This window comes from Schistocerca gregaria, chromosome 5 (assembly GCF_023897955.1).
Source record: "Schistocerca gregaria isolate iqSchGreg1 chromosome 5, iqSchGreg1.2, whole genome shotgun sequence".
Classification (NCBI taxonomy): Eukaryota; Metazoa; Arthropoda; class Insecta; order Orthoptera; family Acrididae; genus Schistocerca; species Schistocerca gregaria.
The window spans coordinates 97,280,690-97,290,178 of record NC_064924.1 but is presented as its reverse complement, the minus strand read 5'-3'; positions in this window follow the sequence as shown (position 1 = coordinate 97,290,178).

The window sequence follows — 9,489 nt, the reverse complement described above, 5'->3', positions numbered from 1 at the left end:
AAATCTGGGAAATTGTCTGTGTCCGTCCGTATGCCCACAGTCTGTACCAGATAAAAAATTATGTCTTCAGTGCGCCCGAAATAATTAAGTAATACTAAAAATTTGTTTTGTTTTTGACCTATGTCGTTGAGAATTGTGAAATATGAAACGAAGTCGTATGCAGTGCGACTGCACTGCCATTTAAATGTGGCGCTTTCACAGTTTCCCCCTCTTCCCACTCCCCACGGTCAGAAAGCGTGGCGTAGGGGTTTGGGAAGTGTTCGAGGTAGCCTGAACACAATGGCACTTGTGCCAGCACACGGCTCATGTGTCCAATTCTTGACCATCCCTGACTTAGACTATCAATTAAGAAATGGAGTTAATTCAAATGCTTTTCTCCTCTAGTTTCAAAACATGGCGAGAGAAGTGAAAAAGTAATCAATTAGTTGTGACGAATGTACAATGTACTTTTTGAAAAAAAAAGTGAAAAATTGTTTTCCTAATATCGTGGTTGCTCTTAGATGTAGTACCTAGTACTTGTGGTCGCAAACAGCGGTGTAAAGAGGTCGTTTTTAAAACTGAAGCCGGCCGCGGTGGCCGAGCGGTTCTATGCGCTTCAGTCTGGAACTGCGCGACTTCTACAGTCGCATTTCGAATCCTGCCTCGGGCATGGATGTGTGTGATGTCCTTAGGTTAGTTAGGTTTACGTAGTTCTAAGTTCTCGGGGACTGATGACCTCAGACGTTACGTCCCATAGTGCTCAGAGCCATTTGAACCATTTGAAAATAGAAATTGATAAGAAATAGGTGCCCGCATCTCGTGGTCGTGCGGTAGCGTTCTCGCTTCCCGCGCCCGGGTTCCCGGGTTCGATTCCCGGCGGGGTCAGGGATTTTCCCTGCCTTGTGATGGCTGGGTGTTGCGTGTTGTCCTTAGGTTACTTAGGTTTAAGTAGTTCTAAGTTCTAGGGGACTGATGACCATAGATGTTAAGTCCCATAGTGCTCAGAGCCAAGAAATAGGTTTTGAAACTTGATGTTAGAAGAGAGACTCAACTTTTTGGATTGCTCACTATTGAAAGTAATATGTTGAGACAATTAAGTTATGGATATAAGCAGTCTCATTAGTGTGAAGTCTAAGTGCAGATCAAGTGGCGGTTAGATTATATGGAACTTTAATTTTAAACCTGGTCGTTTGGGATTGGTTTATTTATTACATTCTATATGGTTGCAGATAACAGACTATCAAAGGGAAACAAATGTATCGCAAAACACAAAAAACCTGGAAAACCACAGAATGCGGTACATGGCATATTTAGTTTTACAAATTTGTAAATACTTTCTTAAAAACTCGGATTTATATTTGTAGAAGTAGTAAAGAGCGTTTTGGGTTTAACAGAAAGAAAAAAAAAACCTACTAATGATGCCGAAATTTCTCCGAAACAAGTCTAGGTAACAGAACACCAGGTTGACCACTTGGTAAGCCAACTGGGGCAGAGCTTCACCCTCAAAATGAATATTTATTACAAAATTTTATGTGATTGGCAAACAGCCAAGTGCGGCGTTATAGTCTTTGAATCAGGACATTGCTGTAAAATGCTATTTTTGCTTGTTAGTTATCATAGGGCTTCCCTGGTAGGACGTGCACTACAGTTTCAGCCTTGTGGTTTAGAGATACGAAATACTGTTCTGGTGGCAGCTTCAGAATCATCAGCTAGAAGAGCGGCAACAACTGCTGAGCCAGCAGCGACAATTCTTCCTGTAGCGAGAGCGAAAAAATGGTTCAAATGGCTCTGAGCACTATGGAACTTAACATCTGTGGTCATCAGTCCCCTAGAACTTAGAACTATTTAAACCTAACTAAGCTAAGGACATCACACACATCCATGCCCGAGGCAGGATTCGAACTTGAGACAGTAGCAGTCGCGCGGTTCCGGACTGAGCGCCCAGAACCGCTAGACCACCGCGGCCGGCGTAGCGGGAGCGACTCGACTACACATGGAGCAGGTCGCCCATTTTTTTTTAAATAAGAAATGCTAAGAGCGGTAGGAGGTATCAAAGGAAGCGTGAGTCAGCCGCTACGTTGTCCGCTGCGACAAGGCCTGTCTATCGCAGTCGCCACTGTTCGTGGAATCCAGCGGCGGAAGTGCATCGCTTAGCTTTCGAGAGTACCGCTACGGTGGACAAACTGTCCAGCCGTATGACTCATATTCTTCGAGAGCCATTTCGCTGCCGATGGCGTAAAGCTGGGTATGAATTAGAAACACGTGCGTCATCACTCCCCCCCCCCCCCCCCCCCCTGCTGCTCTTACATGCATGTTAGCGTTCCCTCACGAGTTGGTAGCGCTATACTGTGTTCATTACGAGAATAAACCTGATGTAAACATTACACCACGTATTCTTCCGCGTTTGGTGGAATCTCATTGGATTTCGTTTCGCATCGAACCGAAGTCAAGCTGTTTCAAGTATTCTTCATTTGAGTGGCCATATTGTCCGTGGTTGCTTAACATTTCTTCAGAGGATTTTCGTCCTGTCGTTGCAACTACAAAAACTTTTTTTCACCAGAGGCGTTTCACTTTTTGAGTTAAAGCATCATCAGTGGTCTGTAATCAAGTTATTTACATTTTGAGTTGCTTTAAGATAGAAAAACAAATCGTTAACAATATGTTCGTTTTAACTTGCGATGATTTCAGCTTGATTTATCGCCTACATCGGGAAATGACCTTTTGCTAGCACGTCGTTGATGTTTTCCTTCTTTTTGGACACTGATAGTTATAGTCTAATTTTTAGTTGCTGTGCAGAACTATGCATTTTTTATGTTTTATACAGTACACTTTTCCGCACATCACTGTTTTCTGTTTGTTTATATACTTATGAGTATATATTGTGGTTTGTGTCTTGTAATATTGCCAACATAATATTGCCACTTGTTAACGAATTATTTTTCGATCTTACACAGTCTATAACTACACTTATACAGTATATAAATACACAGCAACATAACTAAACAGAGCCGGCCAGTGTGACCGAGCTATTCTTAGGCGCTTCAGTCTGGAACCGCGCTACCGCTACGGTTGCAGGTTCGAATCCTGCCTTGGGAATGGTGTGTGTGATGTCCTTAGGTTAGTTAGGTTTAAGTAGTTCTAAGTTCTAGGGGACTGATGACCTCACATGTTAAGTCCAATAGTGCTCAGAGCCATTTGAACCATAACTTAACAGAATTACACACATACAATAAACTAAAGAAAAAAAAGAGTACAGGTCAAAGACAAACTAGTAGCAATGTTATGTTCAACACTACAAAACACAAATCGCAATACATAGTTAGAAAAACAAATAGAAAACAGTGGTGTGCGAAAAACTGTGCTGTGTAAAACATAAAAATGCAAAGTTCTGCAGAGCAACTAAAAATTAGACTACAACTCTCAGTGTCTAAAGAAGAAAAACAGTAGCAATGTTCTTGCATGCGGCATTTCTCGAAGTAGGCGATAAATTAAGCGAAAATCACCACAAGTAAAAATCAACATATTGTTAACGAACTGTTTTTCGATCTTAAGTGAAAATGAAATGAAATAATCGTATGGCATTGTTGGCCGGGACGTCCCAGACGGGGGAGTTCGTCACCCCATTGCAAGTCCTTTTTAGGTGACGCCACTTCGGCAACTTGCGAGTCAATGATGATGAAATGCCAGACAAACGTGTGGTTCCTGAAGAGGGGCAGCAGCCTTTTTAGTAGTTGCAGGGGCAACAGTCTGGATGATTGACTGATCTGGCCTTGTAACACTAAACAAAACGGCCTTGCTGTGCTGGTACAGCGAACAGCTGAAAGCAAAAGGAAACTACAGCCGTAATTTTTCCCGAGGGCATGCAGCTTTACTGTATGGTTAAATGATGACGGCGTCCTCTTGGGTAAAATATTCCGGAGGTAAAATAGTTCCCCATTCGGGTCTGCGGGCGGGGACTACTCAAGACAACGTTGTTATCAGAAGAAAGAAAACTGGCGTTCTACGGATCGGAGCGTGAAATGTAAGATCCCTTATTCGGACAGGTAGGTTAGAAAATTTAAAAAGGGAAATCGACAGGTTAAAGTTAGATATAGTGGGAATTAGTGAAGTTCGGTGGCAGGAGGAACAACACTTCTGCTCAGGAGATTACAGGGTTATAAATACAGAATCAAATAGGGGTAATGTAGGAGTAGGCTTAATAATAAATAGGAAAATAGGAATGCGGGTAAGCTACTACAAACAGCATACTGAAAGCATTGTTGTGCCCAAGATATATACACTCCTGGAAATTGAAATAAGAACACCGTGAATTCATTGTCCCAGGAAGGGGAAACTTTATTGACACATTCCTGGGGTCAAATACATCACATGATCACACTGACAGAACCACAGGCACATAGACACAGGCAACAGAGCATGCACAATGTCGTCACTAGTACACTGTATATCCACCTTTCGCAGCAATGCAGGCTGCTATTCTCCCATGGAGGCGATCGTAGAGATGCTGGATGTAGTCCTGTGGAACGGCTTGCCATGCCATTTCCACCTGGCGCCTCAGTTGGACCAGCGTTCGTGCTGGACGTGCAGACCGCGTGAGACGACGCTTCATCCAGTCCCAAACATGCTCAATGGGGGACAGATCCGGAGATCTTGCTGGCCAGGGTAGTTGACTTACACCTTCTAGAGCACGTTGGATGGCACGGGATACATGCGGACGTGCATAGTCCTGTTGGAACAGCAAGTTCCCTTGCCGGTCTAGGAATGGTAGAACGATGGGTTCGATGACGGTTTGGATGTACCGTGCACTATTCAGTGTCCCCTCGACGATCATCAGAGGTGTACGGCCAGTGTAGGAGATCGCTCCCCACACCATGATGCCGAGTGTTGGCCCTGTGTGCCTCGGACGTATGCAGTCCTAATTGTCGCGCTCACCTGCACGGCGCCAAACACGCATACGACCATCATTGGCACCAAGGCAGAAGCGACTCTCATCGCTGAAGACGACACGTCTCCATTCGTCCCTCCATTCACGCCTGTCGCGACACCACTGGAGGCGGGCTGCACGATGTTGGGACGTGAGCGGAAGACGGCCTAACGGTGTGCGGGACCGTAGCCCAGCTTCATGGAGACGGTTGCGAATGGTCCTCGCCGATACCCCAGGAGCAACAGTGTCCCTAATTTGCTGGGAAGTGGCGGTGCGGTCCCCTACGGCACTGCGTAGGATCCTACGGTCTTGGCGTGCATCCGTACGTCGCTGCGGTCCGGTCCCAGGTCGACGGGCACGTGCACCTTCCGCCGAGAACTGGCGACAACATCGATGTACTGTGGAGACCTCACGCCCCACGTGTTGGCGGTACGTCCACCCGGCCTCCCGCATGCCCACTATACGCCCTCGCTCAAAGTCCGTCAGCTGCACATACGGTTCACGTCCACGTTGTCGCGGCATGCTACCAGTGTTAAAGACCGCGATGGAGCTCCGTATGCCACGGCAAACTGGCTGACACTGACGGCGGCGGTGCACAAATGCTGCGCACCTAATGTCATTCGACGGCCAACACCGCGGTTCCTGGTGTGTCCGCTGTGCCGTGCGTGTGATCATTGCTTGTACAGCCCTCTCGCAGTGTCCGGAGCAAGTATGGTGGGTCTGACACACCGGTGTCGATGTGTTCTTTTTTCCATTTCCAGGAGTGTATGAAGCCCACGCCTACTACAGTAGTACAAGTTTACATACCAACTAGCTCTGCAGATGATGAAGTAATCGAAGAAATGTATGATGAGATAAAAGAAATTATTCTGATAGTGAAGGGAGACGAAAATTTAATAGTCACGGGTGACTGGAACTAGATAGTAGGAAAAGGAAGAGAAGGAATGGTAGTGGATGAATATGGAATGGGCATAGGGAATGAAAGAGGAAGACGCCTGGTAGAATTTTGCACAGAGCATAACTTAATCATAGCTAACACTTGGTTCAAGAACCATAAAAGAAGCTTGTATATATGGAAGAAGCCAGGAGATACTGGAAGTTCTCAGATAAATTATATAGTGGTAAGACAGAGATTCAGGAACGAAGTTTTTAATTGTGGACTCTGACCACACTCTATTGGTTATGAACTGTAGGTTAAAACTGAGGAAACAGCAAAAAGGTGGGAATTTGAGGAGATGGGACCTGGATAAACTGAAAGCACCAGAGATTGTAGAGAGCTTCAGGAAGAGCATTATGGAAAGATTGACAAGTATGGGGGAAATAAATACAGTAGAAGAAGAATGGGTAGGTTCGAGAGATGAGAGAGATGAAATAGAGAAGGTAGCAGAGGATTAAGTAGGTAAAAAGACGAGGGCTAAGAGAAATCCTTAGGCAACAGAAGAAATATTGAATTTAATTGATCAAACGCGAAAATATAAAAATGCAGAAATGAAGCAGGCAAAAAGGAATACAAACGCCTCAAAAATGAGATCGACAGGGAGTGCAAAATGGCTAAGCAGGGATGGCTAGAGGACAAATGTAAGGGTGTAGAGGCTTATCTCACTAGGGGTGAGATAGATACTGCCTACAGGAAAATTAAAGTGACCTTTGGAGAAAAGAGAACCACTTGCATGAATATCCAGAGCTTTGATGGAAACCCAGTTCTAAGCAAAGAAGGGAAAGCCGAAAGGTAGAAGGAGTAAATAGAGTGTCTATACAAGGGCGATGTTCTTGCGGACAATATTATAGAAATGGAAGAGAATGTAGATGAAGATGAAATAGGAGATATGATACTGCGTGAAGAGTTTGACAGAGCACTGAAAGACGTAAGTGGAAACAAGGTCCCGGGAGTAGACAACATTGCATTAGAACTACTGACAGCCTTGGGAGAGCCAGACGTGACAAAACTCTACCATCTAGTGAGCAAGATGTATGAGACAGGCGAAATACCCTCAGGCTTCAAGAAGAATATAATAATTCCAATCCCAAAGAAAGCAGGTGTTGACAGATGAGAACATTACCGAACTATCAGTTTAATAAGCCTCGGCTGCAAAATACTAACACGAATTCTTTACAGACGAATGGAAAAAGTGGTAGAAGGCGACCTCGGCGAAGATCAGTTTGGATTCTATAGAAAAGTTGGAACACGTGAGGCAATACTGACCCTACAGCTTATCTTAGAAAATAGATTAAGGAAAGGCAAACCTACATTTCTAGCATTTGTAGACTTAGAGAAAGCTTTCGGCAATGTGGACTGGAATACTCCAATTCTGAAGGTGGCAGGGGTCAAATACAGGGAGCGCAAGGCTATTTACAATTGCTACGGAAACCAGATGGCAGTTATAAGAGTCGAGAGGCATGAAAGGGTAGCAGTGGTTGGGAATGGAGTGAGACTGGATTGCAGCCTCTCCTCGATGTTATTCAATCTGTATATTGAGCAAGCAGTAAAGGAAAGAAAAGAAAAATTTGGAGTAGGTATTAAACTCCATGGAGAAGAAATAAAAACTTTGAGGTTCGACGATGACATTGTAGTTTTGTCAGAGACAGCAAAGAACTTGTAAGAGCAGTTGAACGGAATGGATAGTGTCTTGAAAGGAAAATATAAGATGAACATCACCAAAATCAAAACAAGGATAATGGTATGTAGTCGAATTAAGTCGGGTAATGCTGACGGAATTAGATTAGGAAATGAGACACTTAAAGCAGTAAAGGAGTTTTGCTATTTGGGGAACAAAATAACTGATGATGGTCGAAGTAGAGAGGATATAAAATGTAGACTGGCAATGGCAAGTAAAGCGTTTCTGAAGAAGAGAAATTTGTTAACATCGACTATAGATCTAAGTGTCAGGAAGTAGTTTCTGAAAGTATGTGTATGGAGTGTAGCCATGTATGAAAGTGAAACATGGACGATAAATAGTTTGGACAAGAAGAGAATAGAAGCTTTCGAAATGTGGTGCAACAGAAGAATGCTGAAGGTTAGATGGGTAGATCACATAACTAATGAGGAGGTATTGAATAGAATTGGAGAGAAGAGAAATTTGGGGCACAACTTGACTAGAAGAGGGGATCGGTTGGTAGGGCATATTCTGAGGCATCAAGGGATCGCCAATTTAGTATAGGAGGGCAGCGTAGAGGGTAAAAATCGTGGAGGGAGACCAAGAGATGAATACACTAAACAGATTCAGAAGGGTGTAGGTTGCAGTAAGTACTGGGAGATGAAGAATCTTGTGCAGGATAGAGTAGCATGGAGAGCTGCATCAAACCAGTCTCGGGATTGAAGACCACAAAAACAACAAGGCAAATCAAAATGTAAATAATTACAGACTACTAATGATTGTTTACCTCAATGAAGCTAAAGGCGACTGGTGAAAAAAAACAGGCATTTTTGTAGTTACAACGACAGAACAAAGTACTCTCAAGACTTGTTTCAAATACAGTCAAGTGCAACAATAGGGATACGTTTGTGCTGTGCGTTACGCGTACATTGACTGAGCGATAATATGGGACTACGGCTTTACTGGCGCATTTGACTTCGAAAGCACATGCCAGCCAGTTGGTGATGTGAGCAGCTACAATTTAGACGTAAAAAGAGACGAGCAGAGAAACAATATAGCTTCGAATGCCATTTAATTTTTAACAGAATGCTACAAAAGTCTAGCATTGCCGCACGTTTCTTAGGGGACCAGACGGAAAACGTAATATTCTCTCGTTCTTAGCTAACATGGTACCGTAATTTAAAACATGCGTGATGAAAATTCCTCACTTAATCACAGGACAATTTTTCTGCCTGAGATATGTGTGACTTTAAAGCGTATCGCAAGGATTTCATCATATAATTAAATATTGAAGTCACTGAAGGTACTGCTCGGTCACTCGTCTGGTAACTTCTTAACTCCTATACCCCAATCCGAGAAATACACTTCAATGCTGGAAGTGTCATGTGCTAAGTTGATCACGAGTTGATTATTTTCTCCTCTTCTTTTATGACGTGCACTTTTGTTCTCCGACAGCGTTCGGCAGTGACGTGTGACAAAGCTTCGAGCATTAGTTCAAGTGTGTCTGACAGCTTAAATGTCTTTTTATTTCTCGCGACACATCCCTTTACTTGGCTCTGGAGCAGTTCATATTGAATTGTTTCGGCAACTGTAAGGATGCAGGATTTATATAGTGTGCTCGATGCCTTGAAAGTTATTGTTTCCATGTTTCTACGACGCTTATCACTCTGGCTCGCGTAACACCACATCCGCGGTAGAAAACAATGGACACAGTCCAAATAAAAAGTATCTGATTTTTCATTTTTGTCCCACTGATTAAATTTTGTGATGTTTTCTTAATTTAAACAATCTTTATTAACAGTCTTTTATAACGATCTTTTATAAAATATCGAAATTTTAGAGTTTATATTTGGAATATAAACTGGAATGTTGTGTGCAGTATGTAATCAGAAACAAGTGCATTTTTCACAAAAAATGTGATTACATATGTTTTCGTAGAATATAGCACATTTAATGAGTTTTAGATTTAAAAGACGTAGGTATTCCTAACTG